This window comes from Rhinopithecus roxellana, chromosome 14 (genome assembly GCF_007565055.1).
Source record: "Rhinopithecus roxellana isolate Shanxi Qingling chromosome 14, ASM756505v1, whole genome shotgun sequence".
NCBI lineage: Eukaryota > Metazoa > Chordata > Mammalia > Primates > Cercopithecidae > Rhinopithecus > Rhinopithecus roxellana.
Genome location: NC_044562.1, coordinates 111083880 through 111108993, shown reverse-complemented (window position 1 = coordinate 111108993; position 25114 = coordinate 111083880). Strand labels below are relative to the sequence as shown.

At 37.8% G+C, this 25114-nt stretch overlaps 1 protein-coding gene across 1 annotated transcript in view; it reads left to right on the top strand.

Annotated features, from left to right (window-relative positions):
* The first annotated feature begins 6846 nt into the window (after positions 1-6846).
* Positions 6847-25114, top strand: part of GALNT13 (polypeptide N-acetylgalactosaminyltransferase 13) — a 605545-nt gene continuing 587277 nt past the window's right edge. Inside the window, exon 1 of the mRNA XM_030917104.1 lies at positions 6847-7232. The gene's annotated coding sequence lies outside the window, so the exon portion shown is untranslated. The remainder of the gene's footprint in view (positions 7233-25114) is intronic.

Genomic DNA, 25114 nt, shown 5'->3' with positions numbered 1-25114 from the left:
TCAAACAACTCATTAAAACACACTAGAAAGTCCTTCATATAATAGGGACATATTTTAAGTGTAGCTTTAAAATAAAGTCCAAATGAAAACCAATAAAATGTAGTATCTATTGAGCTATTTTTGATAAACATTCATGTTTAAAATTTAAATAGAGAAGTATTGGATTCTTAAACATGAAAACAGTTTTGCCATTCTAATGAATTATTCATAAGCTTTAATAAGCAATTGAAATGTGCTTGACATAATTATGCAATTTTATATATATATATATATATATATATATATATATATATATATATATATTTAATGAAAGAATAACCAGGTACTATGTGCCAGATATTGTACTCAGTCCTGTGAAGCAATGATACAGTCTTTGCCTTCCAAGGATTCACATTCAAAAAGAGGTATGACCATATGGTATATGTAAGTGAAAAAATCTTGAGAGACTGTGTATGTGTAATTGCTTCTTACATTGATTACTGATGGCACTTAACATTTTACTTCATATTTGCCTTCTGATTTGCAGAAATACATGGAAGTTACAAAGCAGCAAATCCACATTGCCATAACTGAATGCCAATACTTTTCCACATTGTCCCGATTTCTGCCTACTTACTTATCTCTGTTTATGAATTCTGGACTTATTATACATAAGTCTTTTCCATATTATCCTACTTTCTATGTAGTTACTTTTCTCTGTCAACGAATACTAAATAGCATACATAGTCAGGCTGGCAGTACCACAACTTTTGTTGGCAGTGATTTGTTGCTCTCCGCGGTACTGAAATATCATTGTGGGCTGAAAATTAGTTGTTTTTTACTAATTCTTTGACAGGAGTGATTACTGCCCAATCAAGAATTCAAAATATGGAGAGAAAAGGTCTGTTGGGGGAAAGGAAAGATCAAAAACAGAAAGTCTTAAAGGAAAGATTTAACTGTTCATGAATAAATGGTTGGATTCATTTATCCATTCAACAAGAGTTTACTGTACGAAAGGCACTGTGCTTTGAATAAAGGTACAATAACCACCTCCCCATATAAACAAATAAACCTATTTTTTTTGCTCTCATATATCCTACTGTATAGTGGAGAAAATATATACAAATCACCGTTATGGAAAAATGCAAATTTGCCACTGTGTTTGGTGCAAATGACAAATGATATAAGGCTTTATGGATCATAAGATAAACTAGAGCAAATTTGAGTGTATTAGTAGAAGGTTTAGCTTAAAACTATACTTTCTTCACATTATGAAATTATTATTACAAACCTATAGTAATAAGAAGATATATTGAATCATAAGACTTCCAAATAAAACTTTAAAACTTTTAATGAGATCTTGCTTTCATAAACTAAACAGTTTAACAAAAGATTTTATGCTTGAAGTAGCTATATTATTTACTGATTGTGACATTTTAAATGATTGCATAATAGTTTATCATCATAAATGATGAGAAAATTTGTTTGCACAAGTATAGGTGAGAAAGATTGTAAACATTTGCGTCTATGACCAAATATTTACAACAATTAAAATCTTACTTAAAATATATCATCTCTACTTTTCTTTCATTAATTGATTCACATTTTTTGTGGCTATACATGGATTTTATCATATCTATTCAACATAATGATAAAGCTGGAATATGAAGAATGCCCATGCATTATAAGAACAGCCAATCTGCAGCTGACATGGCTACCACTAAAATAACAAATCAACTATATATGAAATAGAATTACTTAATCTTTATGTTGCTAAATCTTTGGGTTATTAGCTGGAGCTATACCCACTAGCAGTTCCTGCCCAACCTCCTTGCTTTCCCACCCACAATGGGCTATACTTTGAACTGAACATGCAGGCCATTCTCTAAGAAGCCCTTATCAAATTTCTTATGACCAAGGCTATCTAATTATGGGCCCTAGCAACTTGAAGCTACACTAGTTGGCACTGCTGATGGGTGTAGTGATCGATATATTATGGCATATCTATAAACTATTTGTGGTACATGAGTTGAAAAGCTCAACTCTTAGCGTGTTTCAATTTTCATCTAGAATTTATTAGCACCTGACATAAATACACACCTACCTATTTATTTGGTTAGGACAGCACTCCCCAACCTTTTTGGCCCCAGGGACCAGTTTTGTGGAAGACATTTTCCACAGACTGGGAGAGGGGATGGTTTCAGGATGATTTAAGCACATTACATTTATTGGGTACTTTATTTCTATTATTATTACATTGAAATATATTATGAAATAATTATCTAACTCACCATAATGTAGAATCAGTGGGAGTCCTCGCCCTCAGCTTGTTTTCCTGCAACTAGATGGTCCCATCTGGGGGTGATGGGAGATAGTGACAGATCATCAGGCATTGGATTCTTATAAGGAGCACAACCTGGGTCCCTCACATGTGCAGTTCACAATAGGGTTCACACTCCTAAGAGAATCTAATGCTGCTGCTGATCTTACAGGAGATGGAGCTCAGGAAGTAATGTGAGCAACGAGGAGTGGCTATAAATACAGATGAAGCTTCACTGGCTTACCCGCCCCTCACCTCCTGCTGCGAGGCCCAGTTCCTAACAGGCCATGGACCAGTATAGGTCTGTGGTCCAGGGTCTGCAGACCTTTAGGTTAGGACATACCTCAGCAAAATGTAGTATTCATGAAGGCAGGATCTATATTTTTTTTCTTACTGCTAGACAGTGCTAGGCATTTTCTTCTACTCTCTGGTAGGCACTGGAAATACAGCAGTGAACCTTAGCCTTAGTTCACTGCTGTATTCCCAGTGCCTAGTAAATAACTGTCATTCTGTAAGCGCTCAATGTATATTCATGGGATGAATGACTGAACCCTAAGTTTTGTGCAGGCTGTCTTTACTTTCCTCTTTGTCTTCAACACCTACTGCAGTGCTTAGCTCACTGTAAGTACAAAGGAGGTAAGCAGAGCCCCAGAGTATAAAGGTTCTTATAGGGCATGTTACAGATTTTAGACAATTTCTTAAAATCAATGAAATGTTATAATTAGAAGAAATAATTAGATGAAAATATTACTAGATTTCATTTTAGAAATTAAAGTTATTGCTTTCAGTTTCCCTTAATAATGACATCTTCATCATCCTACTCATCCAATCTTAATCTCTTCAAGTTATATAATACATTTTCCTTTATCCATCATTCCTAATAATTTGCCAAAACCTGGTAATTTAATTTCAGCAAGATAAAACTATCTCACCCTTTATTTCCCTTTAGAATGAGGGCCTTGGTTAATCACATAATAGACAATTGTAGCTACTAAACTCATATCCCTGTCTTTAGTATACTCTGTAGCTAAGTCCTTTTGGCCTTGAATTGGCCAATAGACATTACTGGCCTGGTAGCCATTATATTGACCTTATAGCCAAGAATTGTACAATATTGGTCTTCCATTTATCTAAGCAAATACTTGCAATAGCTCCACTTTGATTAAAGATAAATTTCTAACTTTCTATTTGAAAAAATATGGCTTTTTAATAACTTTCAACACTCATTCAGATAAATTGTTATGGTTATTATTCTTGCGAGGTAAGTAATTATAACTACTTGATTTTTGAAAAAGTATTGAAACTTCAAGAAATATTGCAAAATTACTACGAAGAATTAACATATACCCTTCACCAAAATTTACCAATAGTGTTACAAAAGGTTGCCACATTTGCTTCATCATTCTCTCTAGAGGATTTCTGGACCTTACAACCTCTATGTTCTTTTTATTTCAAAATATTTTATTATTCTTTTTAAAGATCAAGGGCTTTCTCATGTATGATCACAGTACAATTAAATTAGGACATTTAATATTGATATAAAACTAATTTTATTATAAATAAAAGTCCTACAGTTCAGATGTTACAGTTTTTATTAATATTTTGAATTAGATTATCTCAATAATGCTCTTCATATTAATAGATATTATTCCCAGTTTGCTATCCAATTCTGGATTACACATTGCATTTAGTAGTCATAGTTTTTAAATCTCCATTAGTCTGGAATACTTCCTCAGCTTTTCTTTGACCTTCATCACAGTGACATTTTTGAAAAGTATAGGCAAGATATTTTGTAGAATTTTCCTTAATTTGAGCCTGTCTTTGCTTTCTCACGATTACATTCAATTATCTATTTTTTTGGTCTGGAATCCTAAATTCCAGATAATGTTACATACTTCTCAGTACATCATATCATGAGGTTCATGATATCACTTGGTCCCATTATTGGTGACTTTAACCTTGGTCAGTTGGTTAAGGTGATGTTTACCAGATTTATTCACTACATGCAATTTATTATTCCCTTGTAATTAAGGATCTATAGTATGTTATAAAAATGGCCTCAAGTTATTTTTATTTGTGTATGCATTCTCCTTGAAATATGGCATTATAGTTTCTCCCATCAAGACATGGACTATATTATCTATGTTTGGGTCATGTAACTTCCATGGCTAATGAGACAATAGCAAATGTACGTCCACAGATTCTCAGAGTGCTCCACATTGGAGCTTGCACTTCCTTGTTGCTTTTTGGAGCCCTGCAACTACGACTACCGCTAGCCTATTGAAGGATGATGGCCTAGATTAAACAAAAGACAAAGCATTGCAGCTGAGTCCCATACCCTCAAGACTAATAAGTATGCCACATCAGACAAGTGAGTGAGGCCATCCTAGGTCTCTAAACCCAACTGAGCTAGCCAGGGAAGACACCAACCTGACAACCCATAGAGCTTTGAGAAATTATAGATGTTTATGGGTTGGGGCTAATAAGTTTTGGAATGGTGTGTTATGCACCAAAAGCCAATACTTTCTAGGGTGATACTTTGGGACTATGTAAATATCCAATTACCCAAATAACTTCTACCAAGTTTATGATTCTTGCCTAAGTTAAATATTATCACAAAGATTGCAACATGGAATTGGGCCTTTTTTTTTTCTTTTTTTGGCGGAGTCTCACTCTGTCGCCCAGGCTGGAGTGCAGTGGCGCGATCTCGGCTCACTGCAAGCTCCGTCTCCTGGGTTCACGCCATTCTCCTGCCTCAGCCTCCTGAGTAGCTGGGACTACAGGCGCCCGCCACCACGCCCGGCTAATTTTTTTGTATTTTTAGTAGAGACGGGGTTTCACCGTGTTAGCCCGAGACCATCGAGGATGGTCTCGATCTCTTGACGTCGTGATTCACCCGCCTCGGCCTCCCAAAGTGCTGGGATTACAGGCGTGAGCCACCGCGCGCGGCCGCCTTTTTTTAAGAGATGAAAAACGTAAGAATGGGGGCTTGTCTTCAAAAAACATATGACTAGTAAGTAGCTGTATCAGCATTAGAACCTCAATCTTTTACCTGCTTCACAGTTTTTCTCAGTATGCCATGTAGAGGTAAGTGACCTGATGTTAGGACTGTCATTCACTAGAGGGAGCAGTAGAGAGAAATTCCAGAGTGTTGTGAGTGGGACCTTGTGTACTCACACATGCACAGAAGCATCTCTGGTAAATGCTCCATAATTGACAGTACGGCAGGATGGACAATGTAGGAGGAGACATTAATACAGTTATTAACATAGAAATTTAAATGATAATTGACTCATGAAAAGATATAAAGATAATATCTCTGGAAATTGCCTTTCATGAGTATCATCAAGAATGCCACTGACATACTAGATTATGATTAATAGTATCATATGTTTGTCAAATGTGGCTCTTAATATTTTTATGTAGCCGTTATATCCTCCCCCAATTCTGCCAAAAACATCCTATAAGACATGTGAAGTGACACTGTGAGAAGAAAGGACCCCTGTCAGCCGTTCTTACAGACAAGAAAACTGACACCCGAAGGGCCAAAACTAGCCAAGAGCCACAGCGAATAAAATGCCAAGCAGGCACTTGAACTCGGCAATCCCAATTTCCTAGAAAAGTTCCTCTCCCATGGCAGTGGGGGACAGGTCCCAAGTCTTTCAGATGCTGATAATGCCTGTGTCTTAGGTCTCTGCCTTGTGCCAGGCACTGTTCCAAAATCTTCACATGTATTTAAACTCAGTACCATGGGGGTGCTGGTACTACACATTAACTTAGACATGCAAATGTCCAGGTACTTCGGAGTGAGTGTGTGTTTAATACCATACCTAACTGCCTGAGAAAGGAATTCAAAGCCCCACTTTTTGCTTTACCGCTTCATAAAAATTTGAGAGCTACAAGGAAGCGCTCTGTGTTCCCAGTACTCTTACAGTGCGTTCGGTGGCAGTAGCCACCGCCAACCAGAACACTAGGATCCCCCCAGGGTGTAGATACTGTAACCAACAAGGGGCCAACCTCCGTCCTTTCTGCGGAGGGCGCGGAAGCCTCAAGTACCCCGCAGCATCTCTCCGCTGGAGAGCCGACGGCAAGGGTGGGGTTGCCGGCGCTTTCCCCGAGGGCAATCTCTGATCCTCCAGCTCCCCTCTAAGAGGCTTCCTGGTGCTTTGGGCGAACGCGGTGCACGCAGGCCGGCTTAGACGTTGTGCGGCCCCAAGGCGGCCAGGGGTCGCGAGGCGCCCTCCGGAGAGAGGAGTTGACCCCACGGTTGCTCTTGGGGGCCGTGCCTGCCAAGTATCGCGGGACTTGTGCACATCGCAGAAGCTCCTGCTCCAGGAGCAGCTGGAGCGCGCTCGGTGCGCACCGCCCCAGCCCGGGGAGGAGCGGGAGCAGGGAGGGAGGAGGCTGGGGGTGCTGGTTACGTAAATGATACTAGCCCAGTGAGAGGCCTCCAGGCTGGGGCTACGAGAGGGGGAGGGACCACGCGAGGAGGAGGGACCGGGAGGCGGCGGGCTGGGGTGGGAGGGGGGCGGGGGCCGGGGCGAAGTGACCAGGCGGCGGCGGCGGCGGCTCTGCTGAGGTGACAACGTGCTAGCAGCCCTCGCTCGCTCTCGGCGCCTCCTCGGCCTCGGCGTCCGCTCTGGCCGCGCTCGAGGAGCCTTTCAGCTCGCCGCTGCGCTATGAGGGCCCCTCTCTGGGGCTGGCCGAGGCCGGAGCCGGCTCCCTCTGCTCACGGGGAAGTGTGAAGAGAGGCGCGAGCGGGAGCCGGGGCTGAGCGCGGCGCTCGCGGACCGGCGCGGGTTCCAGGTGAGCGCGGGCTTGGCGCGCCCCGCACTCGGCGCGGCCGGCCGGCGCCTGCTGGGCTTGATCGGAGGCTGAATCCCGTGCGTGGACCGCCGTTCCCTCTTCGCGGGATCGTTGGCCACGATAGCAGGTCTCCGTCTCTTTCTCGCTTCCTCTCTTTTCCTCTTGATTGTCTGGGAGGAGCTCCCTCTGGGCTGCCGGAGTCCCGGGGCTAGGTACCGCAAAGTCCAGGCGGCGAGTGCCAGGGCGCGGAGGCGAGCGACCCGGGCCGGTCCCAGGGCAAAGGCAGGGGCGCGGGCGGACCTGGCGAGGCGGCCTCCCGGGAGCTCCGAGTGCTCTCGCCCTCGGCTGCAGGTGTTGCGGGAGGACCTCGTGGCGCGGAACTTTCTGCCTCCGCCCACCTTCTGCTCTGCTTTTCCGGCTACCCCGCTGAGTTGGGGGGGGCTTTGGCCCCCTCTGCGTTCTGGTGACGCTCCGCGGCGGAGGTGACTCGGCCCTCCAAGCCCAGGCAACTTTCTCGCACCAGCTGCAGGCAGCCCCGGTTGCGTTTCGGGCGTTTCTCCTCGACCCGACACCAGGCGCTCCCTAGGTCTTGGGTGTCTTCCTCGACGGTTGCCTTCCTATCTTGCCCCCTTTGCCTCGCTTTTTCAGAGTCCTCCTGCCTCTCATTCTCACCAAGTGTGTCTCTGCCTCTGTTTCTCTTTCTGAGCCTTGGTCCCCTCAGTCCACACTCTCCGGCCATGTAGCTGTTTTTTTTTTTTTTTTTTTCTCCCTTATTCTATATTTCCCCCTTTCTTAGGATGTCTGTGTCCCTGTTAATCTGTCTTTCCGCTTATCTCTCCGTCTTGCAGCATTTGTTCTCTTTCTGTGTCTGCTTCTCGCAGCTTGTCTCTGTCTCCCTCTGTCATCTCCCTGCCCCGTCTTCCCGAGCACGAGCCCCCTGATCCTGAAGCGTCTTGGTTAGGGGAGCATGCTCTGACCCAGCTAATGGGCATCTCCAGGTGCAGAGACTTTCCTGTTTGGGGTCAGCGGGGACGCGGAGGAGACGGCCTGCCCTTGTCTGGGCTGTTGTGGACCTGAATGAGGGACGCAAGGCGTAGAGTGGAGGGTGCCGCGGGAGGCTCCCCTCGCCGGGTCTGAGGGCGCTGCGCTGCAGGGAACCTGAGCGCACTGAGGCTGCTACTCCGGACAGCGAAAGCTGCGCAAGCCCCTCCCGCATACCCGATTCTTTGACTATGGTTAGTTGAATTTCCAGAAGCAGAGTCTACCTCCCCAACCTTTATAGCCAGCTGCAGGAGAACGGACAGTGGACAGGCTAACATAGATGCTCGAAAGGGTGGGAGCTTTCTTCAGGCAAAGGTGTTGCTAGCAGAGGAGAGGAGCTTTTGGGGACTGAGGTATGCCTGCCTTAAACTACTATGTATTCAGTGCTTAGGAAAGCGGTTTCCTTGGAGAGATCGTGGTCAGCCTTCCCTGAAACAGCATAACAACATAGAGGTTTTATTCGCAAGGCTAAAGGAACTTGGCTGCCAAAGTCCCCTTGAAATTTCAGATTTCCTTGAGTATTTTCAGCTTTATGTGAAAGCTGCCTTTCATCAGTCTGTCTCTCTCTCTCTCTCTCTCTCTCTCTCTCTCTCCCTCTTTCTGTGTCTCTCTTTCGCTGTCTCCCTGTCTCTCTCTCTGTCTCATTAGCGTTCATGCCCTCTAGTGTTAAAGAAACCTGCTGGTTCAAGAATATTGAAAAGTAAGGTCTACCTATTCGTTAATTACTTTTGGACCTCTCACCTTCCGGGATCATTCTCCTTGTGTTACCCGCATCCTTTCCTTTTCCTCAATGAATGACTTTTGCATTACGTTACTAATCTTTATTCCCCCCGCACCACCCTCCCGCGATCTCTATGTTTTTTTTTTCCCCTCGTTTCCTGCAGAGTAAGAACCTTCATATTGAAACCCTGTTCCTTTGATTTAGGAATTGGATAGATTTGGAGAATTTGCATAGCCTAAGGCAGACTTTGAACATTAAAAAGGTGCATTTTTCTGCACTGTTTGCTACAAACCAGGATTTCACGTCTTTCCTTTAGCCACTATCCACCTTCAATTCCATGGAGAATTTTCGTGACTGCTCCTGCTAGTTTAAATAAATGCTTTTATTTCACCATTTCTGTGATGCTTATCCCATTCCAGGGCTTAAGCTACTTGCTTAAGTAGCGGCACTATATCTCAGATCCGCTTTGGAGAGGAAGAATAGAAAGCTTTTCCAAAGGAATTATAGGGTGCTGTTGGTATAGATTAATTCTAGTTCAGAAAGTCCCGAGTGGGAATGTGAGAATGGAGGCTGTCTCAGATATGTAGTCCCTAGGACAGTGTCGGGAAACTAGTAAGCGCTTAATAAAAACTTGTTGGTTGATTGATTAGCATGCAGTGAATCATAGGCTTCCAAGTTACCAGCTGTGCTAAGGAGCCGACAGTTGAATTCCACGTCCCCACTCCTTTTTTGGGAAGTTTCATTTAGATTTTTTATGAATGATAATTGAGAACTAGTAGAAGGGTTCTTGAAACAGGAGTCTTCTGTTTCTTTGTAGTTCATGTTATTGCTTGAATTTGCCCCTTTTTGCAAGTTTACAACTTGGCTGGTGTTCTTTAACACAGTCATCGCGGAATTGAAGAAATGAGTGTAGAGACCCTGAAATGTGGCATCTCTCAACCTCCTTACCTGAAAGTAAATTGGGACATGGCATCATTTTTGGGTGAATACTTTCATGTGGTTTCTAACAAGTGAAAAGTTCTCTCTTTTAATATGAAGAACAGATATATCAGCTTAAAATACTTCGGGGCTATATTGATTTGTAAGCTGAATCACTTACCCTAAGTAGTTTATGGATTCCCCTACTGCTTCATATATGTGTGTGTGTGTGTGTGTGTGTGTGTGTATATATATATATATATATATGAGATGTGTGATACGCACGAATATGAGAATTTCCGAAAGTACCTGGAAACATAATGCCTCCTAATTCAAAGTAATAATAGGAATTCATGGGCAGCAGTACTACTTTTTTGATGATATGCTAGTCACCTCTTAAAATAGTTGGTAATTTACCATGAGTATGGTGCAGGAGCATGTTCAAAGCAATTTTCCTTTAAAAATATTATTTACAAATCATCTGATACTCTACCCAATTTTTATATTTAAAAATAGTAAAGATGTAGTGAAGGTGGAAAATCTGATACTGTTTGAGATACCTTCTATTTGTTTTACAGGTTTAACTTAATGCGTTTAACTTTTTAACTTACTGGGCAGTCATTTCAACTTGAATGGTTATGTCAGAGTGAAATGTTTTTATCATGCCAACTTGATTTCTAGAAATAGTAGTTGTAACAGGAACATTTTCATGTAGTAGAGCTAGAGCTTGTACAGCTTATAAAAACTTTGGGATTTTAGGAAAGGGGTGAGATAAGAAGTAACAAATGGGTATTTTTATTCTTTCTGAATGGGCAGATGAAGAGAATCCTGGTGTTTGTGAATAATAAGAATAGTTGAGAAAATGATTGGGAATGAAGTATGAATAGAATTAAGTCTTACTGTGTAAAATAAATTATGATGCTACATATCTCTGTTAGGTGTTCATTGTCCTTTTAAAAATGGACACTTCATATAGTTATGACCTTTAACTAATTTGCCTTATTAGACGTGATATTCTCAATAGAAACCTCTTGCAACAAACAACACATACTTGACAGCGACTCTTAGTACATTACCTTCTTGTATTTGTGTCCCTATTGGTAGGAACATGTGGACATCTTAAATCTAATGGGATCTAACAGGATCACTGCTTTGAAGTCTGAATGACCATATGCCTAATTATCAAAGGATTTAAACTGGGCTTTGGTTCTAAATCCTTCCGTCTGCTCTTGTCATCAAAATAAACACATGTGAAACATCAAATCAAGACCTACATATATATACTCATGTTTATTTTGACAACCTATTTAATGACATTTCTAACAGCACCCCCCCACACACACTACACACACACACACACACACACACACACACACACACACACACACACAGTGGCTAAGCATATGTTTGAAAACATAAATCACGTTTAAAGATCTGGCACTGTCTGCTTTGATAAACCATTTATTATTTTATCAGATTAGACTTCTGTTTACAATTTCTATCTGAAGGCACATTGTTGAAGGACTTCTGCCATTCAAATATATGCATACCTGTGTTTGAAAAGTCTGGTTTTTCATTGTGAAATTTAGCTTTTCAAGGAAATTTATGAAAATGAATACATTTAATTCAGTAATAGTCATCCATCTGAGGCATTATAAACAATTATCTCTAGTCTTTAGGAGGAGCAGTACAAACTGAACAGACTTTAATCACTTGATATTTGTTTCTTCTTGATTTCATATTTAGACCTGGTCTGTGTTTTCAGTGTAGTATATCTATTATAATACATTTAATTGGTCTTAGCTTGATTACCAAGAAATGATTACAGGTGGCTAAAGACATCTGTGTGATTCTGATTACTGTGTGCTCTCATGTCCCTAAATTCATTTTTAGCTATGAGCTTTTCAAGCTGTTTTTAGTATGTCTTTAGACTTATACATTTAAATGAAATTCTTAATTTTTAAAAGTTGTCACTACAGAGATTGATGGGATCTAAAATTTAAATTGTAAGTTAAAGTTGGGAGACATGCTTTTCCTTTAAGGGCTCAACTTCATTCAATGTTCTTGTAATTAGAGTCCTCATGAACTGTCAGGCCCTCTCTTAATGTCTACAGTACCATAATTACCTGCCCTTCAGAAATGAACTCAAATGCAATTCAAAATATCAGTTATTAAAAATTGTTCCAGGTTAATGGTTAATCCTATCGAGATAGTTTGAGAGGGATGTAGGGAGAAGAATGACTATTGTTATCATAGATATGAATATATTTGTTATCGTCTTGTAGACTATGTGAGAAAATTAAATACAATGTCCATAATAAATACTTAGATTTCTTTCATATTTTTTAAAGATGTGGTCATTGTTAAGATAGATGGGGGCTGTCCAAGATATATCATGTTAAGGTTTTAACATGAAGAGAAATTAATTGGGACTCTGTTTCATATATTCCGCTACACTGAATTGTCACTTAAATCTTATTTAAGCTCTTACACAACATTTTCGGGAGAGTGTGATTAATCTGCTTGTTGACACTTTGGTGAACATAATGCATGTGGTGAGTAGCCACTGTAAACAGAAAGAAGAATTTAAAAGCATAGCACAATCAAAAATCATCCAAATAACATCTCGAAGATAGTAGTAAATGTCAACTTGGTCTCTTGTCTTATATTAATTGCCTTGATATTACAAGCAAAGCACATCTTTTTGGTTAATAAAGTGGATTTTGACATATTAGGAGGATTATGTAGCTTAGAAGCATAATAACTGACTTAATTTCCTCTTAAGATTATTATTATTATATAATTAGTTTCAGATAGAGAGGGTGAGATTTATATGACTATCAAGACCGCAATGAAATACAACCATTAGTTTAAAGAAAGAAAAATGGAATGAAATATATATAAAGGTATATCCATTCCAACTTATTTATGAAGAAGTTAAGATGGTGTATTGGGTTGTAAATTGGTAAAGTGGCTAAAATTTATTGGCTGTTTACTTTGTACTTGTACTGTGGTAAGTAAACATCTGGCAGGTCTTAACATGTTTTATCTTTGTAACAACAATATGAGTAATAGTATGTTACTGTTCCCATTGTATAAATGAGGCCTTACCTTCTCAGAATCACATAGCTCATATGTGTGAGAGTCAAGGATGACACTAGTTTATTCTGCCTTGAAGCCAATAATCTAATAGTTCTCAGTCTAACATTTTCACTGACTAATAATTTAAAAAAATCAAATGGTAAACTTTATGTGATTATTTTCTTTTGTACAGTAAGAATGATTTAAAAAGTCTACTTCGATCATCACAATTTTATAAGAGTGGACATTTTAACACCAAATAACATGGAAGAACGGAATCTCAAAATAAAAGTTATTTAAAGAGGATAAATTAAGCTCCCTGTACATTTTTCCACATTGTACTCATTTTCATAATGGGATGACTTGTTCCTAGGGATGACTTGTTCGTAGGGATGACTTGTTCCTTCTGGGTAGCTAACCACCATTTACTGACACTAAGATGGTGCCACTGTGTGTCCTGGGATTGGAAATGAATATTGGGCAATGACAAAAAGAGCTTGTCAGAGCTAATTTCTCCATCCTTCCTCCAAAATACACATCCCAACCTGTAGGGATCAGTTTGCTCCATTTTTACTTTGCCTTGGCGAAAGCAAAGCAAGTTTACTTAGTGCTTTTGTAAAACTGGCGGTTGCTTTTATATCCCAGGTTGCTTTAGATAGTTTCTATTTGGGCCATCAAAGAGGAAAAGAATACTGGTGGAGTGTGTGAAATGTGGCTAAATTGACCTAAGACATTAATTTCATTTCTACCAAAGCAGTTTGTAAATCCAAATTACCTTGAGCTTATTTATTTATTTTAGTTACAGGTGTTCAGGTCCCACTGATACAGAGTCTCATTTAACTGGGATAGATCCACAGAATCTATTTATACACATTTTCCTATGTGATACTGAGGTGCAGTGACATTTCAAGCAACTAATCTGCTTGTAGTATATCACTTAACAGATGTATTTAACAAAACATGGCAATTACTATGCTCCAGAGCTGTTCTAAGTGCTTTGCAGATACTGATTCATTTAATCATAAAGACCTTCAAAAGTTGATTTTATTAGTATCCTTATTTTAGAGACAAGGAAAGTGAGGCACAGAAAGGTTAAGTAAGTTGGCCAGTGTAAGAAGATCAGTGGAAGGGCAAGGATGATGCCAATTTTGATGAAATAATTAAAACTACCTACGTGTGTGTGTGTATGTGTGTGTGTGTGTATGTGTGTTTTGAGACAGAGTCTCCCTCTGTCACCCATGCTGGAGTGCAGTTGCAAAATTATAGCTCACTGCAGCCTTGAGCCCCTTGGCGCAGCCTCCCAAGTAACTAGGACTACGGGATTGTGCTGCCATGTCTGGATAATTATTATTTTTTATTTTTTTGGTAGAGACAGAGTCTCACTATGTTGCCCAGGCTGATCTTAAACTCCTGGCCTCAAGTAATCCTCCTGCCTCAGCCTCCCGACGTGCTGGGATTACAGGCATCAGCCACTGATCCCAGCCGTGCTTTAAGTCACAAAACTTGAAGTAGCAGAATTGAAAATAGAATACAGATTTCTGTGTCTTTTCCCTATTTGAGTAAGTTTTGCTTTTGAAAGTGAAGGAATAAAAGCTGGTATTTCTAGAGTTGGAAATGTTTTTACAAGTTTATGTTTTAGAAGTTGTGGCACCAGATGAAGAAATAAATATAATTATGAATGGGATAATAAACACGGAAAAATCAGAGTGGTTTTCCTCAGGTAGTGTCATCATTGACTTGGCCTCTAATTAGACATAGACCAAACCAGTATTAATAATCACTACTACATAGTGTTGCAGACAAGAATATTAACAGATTTGGAAAAGAAATAGCTGTTTGTTTCAACCCATAACAGAATAACCATATATACTTCAATACATAACTAAGATTTACATCTGTAACTATACTAAATAAGAAACATTTTATTTCCCTATAATGCTCCTCATAAGATCTTTAAATTACATTAGGAAATACTCATGTTTATGGCAGGATTGGGGAAATTCTACCTAAATTTATGGATTTTTTCTTAATAATTTTGTAAGCTTTGTATAAAATGGAATATTTGTAATTTATAATCACTTGTGAAAACCAATGTATTAATCTTTAAGAAAGTACATTTTCTCCTTTTCTGTTATTTAATATTTTTGTTTAATGCACTAAAATAATCTTGTAATATGGCTTTTCTTTAGTGTTTTTTAAAATAAATTTTATTTTAGACCGATGTTTGATTAAATTATGTAGATTATTTGAATTCTAAACCGCCAATAATGAGTCATTCCACTTGTGTGGTTTAAAAAAAAGTTAAAAATCAGCATTTAGAAACAATGCAATTTCCAATTCTGTAAATGAGTTAAGGGTTTATGGGGTTACTAACTATTTTACTTTCAAGACTCAATACCATCTTTTCTCTTTTTCTTGTAGCAAATTTCACCAGGATTCCTGAGGCTTATATTTCTTTGATTCTCTTGATCATTAAGTCTCAAATAGGATTATATATCACTTGTCCTGAAAAATATTAGACACAGTCTGTCACTGAATATGGTGCAGATTTTATTCATATATTATAGATTTTAAGCATACCTTTTTATTTTTTTCTTAAGGTAAATACTGTGTTTATTATTTTTCAGTGTTCTTTTTCTTTGCCCCATATCTTTTTCTTTGTTCTTCTTTCCATTCTTCTTCATGGTGCTTTTCACTTTAAGTTGTCTTTCTTTTATGACTTAATAAATCTTCATGTAGCCAGACTGAACTATGTATTGATGTCCTTGATTCTGGTAAAACAAAACAAAACAAAACAAACAACAAAAAAGGAAATAAAAAAAGGCTGTTCATCATTTAGTTTCTGAAAAGGTAAGCGATACTATAGCTCTTGCATCTAGGTCATTTAACAGGAGGATGGGGATACTAAATTTGCATCTCATTACTTTTGTCTCCTTTTAGATTTGTGTGTTTGGGCCCAGTGGTCAGTTGACAGGTGGCAGGCCATAGCTCCAAAGGAGTGCCGTGTTATTTGAGGGGATGCCAATTTCAGTTGCCACACGATTCTCACATTACTTGGTCAGACTTTTTAAAAATAAAACAACGTATGTTTCATTATTAACGCTAGATTACTGACTTCACATCAAAAATCATTGTGATATTGATAGACTGTGATAAATAATTTTAACAATTTATATTCTGTGGTACCCACTGTCAGACTTACGGATAGTATTTCCCCTATTTTCATGACCTGGAGTAGACATTTTGTCAAAGATTTTTAAAATACTTTTATTGTTGTACACTAATGTTGAGATGAATTGTAGGTAATTGGATGGCACAGCTGAATTAACACATTGAATTGCTAGTTATGAGACACATCATTTGCTGTTGCAGACAACAATAGTCCCATTTTTGCTTCTACAATGCACAAATTCCTATTATCTGTATAAAATTCTAATTCAAGTGGGATAACATATACATCATTTCCATTCCTTTCGTAAGGAAAACTAACTTCCACAAATGTAAAATATTTGCAGCTATCTCAAATAATTTTGAACTTCAATTAATCTTTTTTTGCAAATGTTCATCAGTTTTCTCATTTCCCACAAACAGAACAGAATATAAGGCATTTTGAACATGAAATCAGTAGCATCAATTTTACCCTGTGGACCTTAAGGTCTGTGCAGATGGGCAATTCATATCTATCTCAACAGAGATCCTTATTTGAATCATTCTGAAGAACATTATTACTGTCGTGATTATGGTGATAGGCAACAGTGTAATAATTTTGTTGGCTCTTGGGTTTTTTTCATTTTAGACATTTTAAAGTATAGCTTCTTAGTTTTCAATAGATGAGTATCCATTTTAAGAGGAAGGAATAAGAACTATTTTTATCTAAACTACCTCCTGAAAACTCATTAATTCAAGCATTAAACTGAGGGATTAAAAATTATAAAGCTGTTACAAATTGTAGAGAATAAAGCAAGGCAAAGGAAACTGCCTAGTATGTAGTGGGAGGTCGGCGGAGTGGGGGAAGTGGGTTGGTGGCTTGAAGTTGAGGAGATTCACTCTGCCCATATTAAGGCCCCAAAGGCTTGATGAGGTTCAATAATGTTGAAAAAAGTAGAGAACAGAAATGAGAGTCTGGGGCTAAAACAAAATAATTTATCAAACATGTATAGATGAAATAGCCTTGTATTCACAACTCTACTTTCTGTGTAAACATCTCTATAGTAAGTTTTTCTTACTCGCTCACCTAACTATCCACTCTTAACATATACTAACTGCCAAGGGACAGCAAGGGCAACTAAGGATGGGTCTTAGAAAAACAATGCCCCTTTTATTTTGGCACTTACAGCCTGTAAGCCTGATGGGTCAGCTTTTTGCTTGCCCTAAAGCAAAGTCTTCTAGTCCACAAGACCCACTCAGGTTCACAGAGATCTGCATTTTCTATTCCTTTATATTCTTTACTTTTTTTTCCTTGAACCAGGGTCTCTTGCCCAGGCTGGAATACAGTGGCATGATCATAGCTCACTACATGTAACCTCAAACTCCTGGGCTAAAGCAATCCTCCTGCCTCAACCTCCAAAGTAAGTAGGGCTACAGAAACGTCTCACCACACCCAGTTAACTTTTATATTTTTGTAGAAATGGGGGATCTTACTATGCTGCCCAGGCTGGTATTCCTTCATTCTTAAATATATAAAACAGCAATCAAGGATCACAGACATTTAAGAAATAACGTAAGAACAAAAATGTTAAAATGTCTGCAACATGAAAAAAAAAAGACCAAGTTAAAGAAACCAGTAACAACAAAATGACTTTGCAAGAAACACACAATTAGAAGACCATGAAAGAGACAAATGTTATATAATATATATAATATACATATATATAATATATATATAATTCTTGAAAAGATCCAGGAAAATATTGCATTCATAAAACAAGTGGATAATACAGAAAAGGAACACTAAATGAGCAGGCAAAACTTTTGGAAATTGAATATTTTCAAATATTTTAAGGGAAAATTTGTAAATTAAATGGAGAAAAATCTGTCAATTCTAACAAAAATGAAACAAGATGGAAAATATGAGTCACAGTGAGTCTCCATGAAGCATGACTTCCAACTAATTGAAAGTCTGGTAAGAAAGCAAAAAATACAGTTAGAGCAAGCATTAATGAATTGAGGATAATTATCAAATTTCTGAGGAAAGATGATTTACAACTCAGCATACCATACCCAGTCAAAATATCCAGTGTCAGGGTAGAATTAAGACATTTTAAGACATAAAAAGACAAAGGTTATCTTCCTTAAATATAACCTTTCTTGAAAAGTTACTTGAGGTTGAACCCCAGCAAACTATGGTTAAGAAAAAGAGAAAGACATGGCATAATAGCTATGTGAAGTAGTCCAAGAAGGTGAATAAATTGTATTGTTTCAACCTGGTGTAGGATTGGTATAAGGAAATGGAGGGTTTGGTTGGTGGGAGGATTTGGGACAAAAAGGAGAAATTACAGAATATGTAATGTTTAAGGAGTATTTAAAAAGACAAAAAATGTACAAAGAAAAAAGTAGAAATGTCAGGAAAAACAAAAGAATATGCAAAAAAGCAAAATAACCATAGGACTTTAGTTGGCTCCAACATGAATAATATTTTTGAATTAAATATACATGGTATTTACTGACTTTCATCTTTTGATTGATTTTCAGTCAATCTTACTTAAAATGTGGAAGATAATTTTGGTGATAGAACAAAATGCAGTTATTATCAAGACTGACAATATCACGATAAACATACAGGTGGCTGAGGTTAGGAATTAGATATGGGGACTGGAGAGAGTTGAAGGAAATGTTAGGGATTGGAAGAGTAGCATATAACAAAATAGGAGTCAAGAGATAATGTCTATAGTTGATATAAGAAATAGCACTGATACAGTCCTTAAAGTTACAACGATAACCAACACGAGGAATAATGACTACATTAGGAGGAAAGATACAGAGAAGTTCTGAATATGATGTGAAGTGACTTAGATAATGGCTAAACTACTTTGAGTCTGCTTGGTCAAAGTATGCTTTAATTTTTTTGAGGAAAAAAATGCAATTATGCTTTGATGAGTGTGTACTTCCCAGATTTCCACATATTCCAGCCACTCTCTGTGGAGTCATCATGATCCATAAAGATACTGGGATTTAAATGTTCTATTATAGAGCTAATAAACAATTAAAAGTGAGTTCCTCTGGGGAGAGGAACTGGTTGGGGTTGAGGGGCTTTACTATATAAAGAAATATAAATTCTTGGCACTTCTGTCACTGAACGTCATAGCAATAATTCCCTATAGTACTACATTATGGGACTGAGGGGAGCATTGGATTTAGTCCTGATAAAGCCATTAATAAAAGTCTGTAACATGTCATTTAAGTTCTCTGAATGTCAGCTTCCTCATCTTTAAAGCAACTGGTGCTGGGCATGTAATCCCAGGACTTTGGGAGGCTGAGGCGGGTGGATCATCTGAGGTCAGGAGTTCAAGACCAGCCTGACCAACATGGTGAAACCCCGTCTCTACTAAAAATACAAATAAATAAATAAATAAATAAATAACCGAGCATTGTGGCACATGCTTGTAGTCCCAGCTACTCAGGCGGCCGGGGCGAAGGAGGAGAATCTCTTGAACCCAGGAGGTGGAGGTTACAGTGGGCCGAGATTGCGCCATTGCACTCCAGCCTGGCAACAAGAGCAAAACTTTGTCTCAAGAAAAAGAAAATAAATAAAAATAAAGCAACTGGTATTTAAAAATACCCAGTACCACTTTGTAGTCTGTTTATTTTGTGAAGATAGGTCTATCATTTTATTGAGAATAAAGTGAATTAGAATTTTTCTAGGTATAAATCCTGAGACTGATATAGAGCTCTTACTTGCCCTGGGTCTTCATTAGAGTAAAGGTGTTCATTGCCTTCTTAACAATGGTCTTCAGTCTCTGTCCTGTGTCCTTTAAGTTTGATTCTTTACTTTGTGTCTAACTGACTTTACCAATCAAATCAGAATAATACATCTTTAGTTTTATGAATGTGTATACACGGAACCTAAATATAATTGTTTTAATATAACTTTTTTCATTTTTTAAGGCCTTGTTTTCCTATGGCTTATTTATTTATTTATTTGCTGATGTAAAGATGCACGTTAGAAGATGATTCTTTAAAAGATCGTATCACCATTTCACCTCTGTTTTCCTAAACACTTTCAAAGCACTGAGGAATAATTTGAAACAACATTTAGTAGTGGATTCCAGATAGAGGCAGTAAATTTTACAGTTCTCTCTGTTATTGCATTGTACCAGTTACTGTGATTACCTGATGTGCCTGCAGATTTACAGAAGAATTGGTAAATGAAGGATGGCCATTTCAACGTTCACAGATGTGAAGATATTGCCACCTTAGATCAGCGGCTGCTCTCGAAATGTTCACTCCTTAGTATCCTTGGGCTAACACTAATTTTGTAGCTGATCAGAATAGTTGCTGTAAAGATACTAGCTATTCCTAATTAATGTGAGCATATGGGTAGTTCCCACAAAAAATTTACTAACCTGCTGGTTGTTGCTGTGTAACATGTTCATGCTTTAGCATTCTTAACTATGAACATGAATCAGCTAACTAAAAAATAATCATAGTTAGCTTTCTATAGACAGAAATGGAGAGAGAGAGAGAGAGAGAGAGAGAGAGAGAGAGAGAGAGAGAAATGAGGAAGGTTCCCAGTTTCCCCCCATAGTGTAGGATACATATACCACAAAAAGGTATTGTGGAAAACTGAGGAAAAAAATAATTAATTCATATGGTAAAACCTAGTCTTTTATAGTATGAAAGGATAGGGGATCCTGAACTGAGAAAGAAAAAAATTAACAATGAGGCAGTCTTTAAAGCTGTGAATATCTGGTTTCTGTTGACAGTTTGTGATTACAGTCTCTCTTGGTCACCTCATTTTACCATTTTCTGGGTGATCTTGATTTGAGGACAGTAACTTGTGGGCAGTTAGAGCTCTTTTGTCCTGTTATTTCATGTGGTTGATGAATCTGGGGTCCATTAAGTTACATATTAAAGTTGCAGTTCTTGGCAATTATTTAGGACCTTTTAGCATATTAACTTCCTCTTCATTCTAAAATAAGATAAATATAGAGATTCAAGTTAGGAGGAGACAGTAAAACACAATTAAGTGTTAAAGGCACAAGTTTAATTTTGTGGTACCGGGAATCACATAAATGTAGTTTAAAAATTCCTATATCTAATTACTAGAAGTATGACAGAAGACAGTTACATAGCCTGCATGGAACTTAGTTACTTCTTCTTTAAAATGGAGATGATAGTCATAGTAGCTAACAAGAATACAACCCAGGTCTCTTACTGGGCAAGAAGGTCTCTTTTAAGTGGTTTACATAATATTAACTCGTTTAATTCTCACAGCACTATGAGCTAGATTTCTCATCCACCTTATAATTGTAATGACATGAGGGTTGAGGTGGCAATGCATGTAATGTACTGATTGTTGTGCGTGGCGCTTAACAGGTGCTCAATAAATGTGAGCTGTTATTTGTGTATCTCCTCTTCGATGGTTCTCTCTTGGTATCTAGTGTGACAGATGCCTAGTAAAGTTGGCCTGCTTAACCGATTTTCGAAATAAAATCTCAGACCTGGAAGAGTTATTGTAAGGAGTTACTGCAAAATTGGGCCCCGAGTGCCAATAAATAAATAGGAGTTAAAGATAGGACTGAAGCCAAGTGAAGTAGAAACAGTAAAACTGTGTTAGTGAAATGCTGAGAAATCTTATTTAAGAGAGAAGGGAAGGTAAATGTGTGAAGGCAAAGGTGCGTTCATTTCATGATAAGTATTATAATATTATACACATTATACACAATGCTAAACAATGACAAACCACTTTGCAAAAAAAGTGTATCTAGCTGAGAACAAGGATGGTAAGCATCTTCTATTTGGGAATTTCCAATATCGCTGTTGAGTTTTGTTAGGTGTTCTGCGTTAAGTGACAGCCATCTTGCATTTCCCCCTTAGTTATTTGATCTGCTTTGACTATGTTGTTTTTCTTGTGGAAGAGCCTTAGAGAAATTGAAAGATCAATGCTTTTTGTGTGTGTTAAGTAAGGAACATAGAGAACATTTTAAAACATTGCCATCCCACCCTTCATTTCTGAATGAAAAAGATGAAACATTGTATACTTTTTATGCTTTAAAGACACAGATTTTATTTTCAGTATGTGATGTCTAGTTCTTAATTATTTTTATACATACTTATTTGGAGATTTTCTACTTTTTTAATGTGGAAGAAAGCATAATTTGAAATAACAAATTGTAATTGATTTCCCATTTAGAAATATTTGAATTACAGTTCTCTTTTCTTATCAGGTAAGGAGAATATGTTTTGAGCACTGGTAGTTTGTCATTTCCTTCATAATAATTTGTGCAAATGATAATTATACATAAATTAATAAACTGCTGGTGGGAATCTAATGATGCATCATACTCTTTTTGATTTATTTCCAAATCATTTGCAGAATGTTGAAATGTACAAAGACTAATTTTTAAATGTAACTTACAACTTCCTCAGCTCCAAAAACATATTCAGTAAGATAAAATAGTTATTTTAAAAATTGCTGGTACAGGAATAAATTGCATTATGTTTTGTGAGTTTATTATATGAGGACATTATAGGTTATTAAATAGTATTGTGTTTATCTGTGTTTAAAAAATGTTTCATATTGCAAGTAAATACATTATTTTTAAAACTTATTAGAACTTGTCCCATGGGATTCTAGCAATTTTCTAGTGCTGCCTAAAATAATGTTGGGTCCTCAGTTTGTATTTCCTTAGTGTTCCGGTTTTATTCCATCTTGAAGTTTTGTGTGCTACTTGAATACATTGTAAAAGTAATTAAAAACAAAATTTTGTTACAAGCTTCAATAACTATGTAAGCAATTTCTATATAAAATATTTTTAGAATCATATACTAACTCCTGCCAATTCTGGGGACCATGAGGTTAGCCATTTTCAGCCAAGGTTACATGTAGCCACAGACAGACAGTTGATTCATTTTCTTGTATTGTTGCATCTATCTGCCAACATATTACACCAATTATAATTATTTTATTTATAGAGTGATAGTCAATTGATAATTAATCCTGTAGGTTCACTTTCAGACCAGTCTTCATTTTATTCAACACCAAGCACCTTGAAAGTTAGTAAGTCACTAAAGATATTTTCCATAGTTATGAAATATTTAGCAATATGATTAATTTTGCAATGTATTTTCCACGAGCATGAAATCAAAGATATAGTTTCCTAGCACAGGGCAGAGCTGATGCAAACTACCTGTGTGTGTGCTTTTCTCCAAAGCACTCCTATGGAAAGTTGATTTTTCATTTTTGTAAGTTTCCTGGCAGTTTTTAAGTGTGGTCCTCCAAGATACTGGCCTTGGATACCACTAAAGCTAAGTATAAATTACTGATCTTATTTTATAATTCAGATTCATTCTTGACTTTCAGTTACTTCATTAACTCTAGAGTTTATTTTGACCTTATATTAGATCAAATTAAATTTTGCCAGGTGGAATTTTTTTAAAAAAACACTCCTTATCCCAAAACTTAACGTTCAATATAACTTTCTTGTTAGGTTCTACTAAGTTGTTTTGAGTTTTTAACCAACCTCAAAGCCTTCGTGACACCCTTTTATCCTTCCTCACCCCACACTAACACACTCTAAAACTCCCACATGTAGTGGGAGTTACTTTCTGTCTGTTTGCTTTTTATAAAATCTCTTATGTATTTATTACTTGCCATGGAAAAATTTTATTATGTGATTTTAATCATGTTGTATTATATGCACTTGTCATTTTATTATAATTCACTAAATACCGATGCACTTTTATTTGGCCAGAGGGCTACATCTCACAGTAACTGGGTGTTATATAAAATTGTGGGCCAATAAAATGCTGCTACATTTTGATACAGAAATGACTGTACTTCATTGGTGCATGAAATGATTCCTGCTTAAGCAATCAGTATACATAATCAATAAATTTGGCCAGTGATTTTGAGATCTGCATAGTTTAAGGCACTATGTAAATGCAAGATCAGGCACTTCCAATTTATTGATACATACTTACCAGTGGGTTTTCAGCAGTGGGTTCATGCTCATGGCATGCAATTATCAAATGCTTTTTGCAATTCTAAAACCCTGGGGGTTGACTAGCCAAAATGTAGTTTTGTCTGCACTTCTGCTTGCTTCCTGTGAAGCGTCTGCCCTACTGAAGTCTCATACTATCAAGAGAATTGTTCCCTTATTCCTGCTTCTGTTAATTATTTTCTTAATCAGGAAAGAATAACATCTGCAAAATAGAGCTACATGTTTTCATAAGGGTATTCTATCACAAAAGGGCCTCTTTGTCCCATAAACAAATGTAAAAATCATTTGTCTATATGAACCATGTTCCAAATGTATGAATCACGAATTACAAATGTATAAATTACATGTTGTTATTTTGTAGAATTTTTATTTTTCCTGTTCTGTGTTTTTTAGTAAATGTGTTCATATTGTTATTTGCGGCTGTGTTTTATGGGAAAATATGTGCCTCACTGATTCACTTACCACTGTGCAGGGGCTCAAGGACAGGGAGTTCTGTTAGTATCGACAGTTCTGATCGCATGCTATACTTGGCTGATTGTCATCAAACCAATCACTCAGGGGACTTAAGAATTCTGATCTCATATACCATGTACTTGGTCTCAGGGATAAAATTCACACTGCACCCCAACTTAAAACTTTTTCACGTGTTGCTTCCTCAATCCAGATTCACACCTTCTATTTAGTAGAAATTGTATGAGTTCCTGCCTTTTAGCTGACACCTATATCTGGGTCTCCCTCTGTAAGGCTAAATGCTCTTGTTAGAATGGCACAAAAACAACAGCAACAAAAACAGAGGAGAAAACAAAAGGAAAGGAAAGGAGCTTGTATCCCCAGATTCATGCTGTGCCGTGGCTGGTTTGTTTCTTCTTTCTTCAGCACATCACTCCTGTGACATGCTGTGCCTCAGACTGCTTGAGTCGACCTTGCCGTTTAGAGCTGTCAAACCTGAATAGAGCAAACCTTTTCTTTACCCTTCCAGTAGGTCTCAGGAGTGAGATCTGGTCACTGGCATTTATTCTCTGACCCTTAGCTGTGGTTCCCCTTGAAATAGAGCTAATCGAGGTGTTGTTCCACTTATTGATTGAT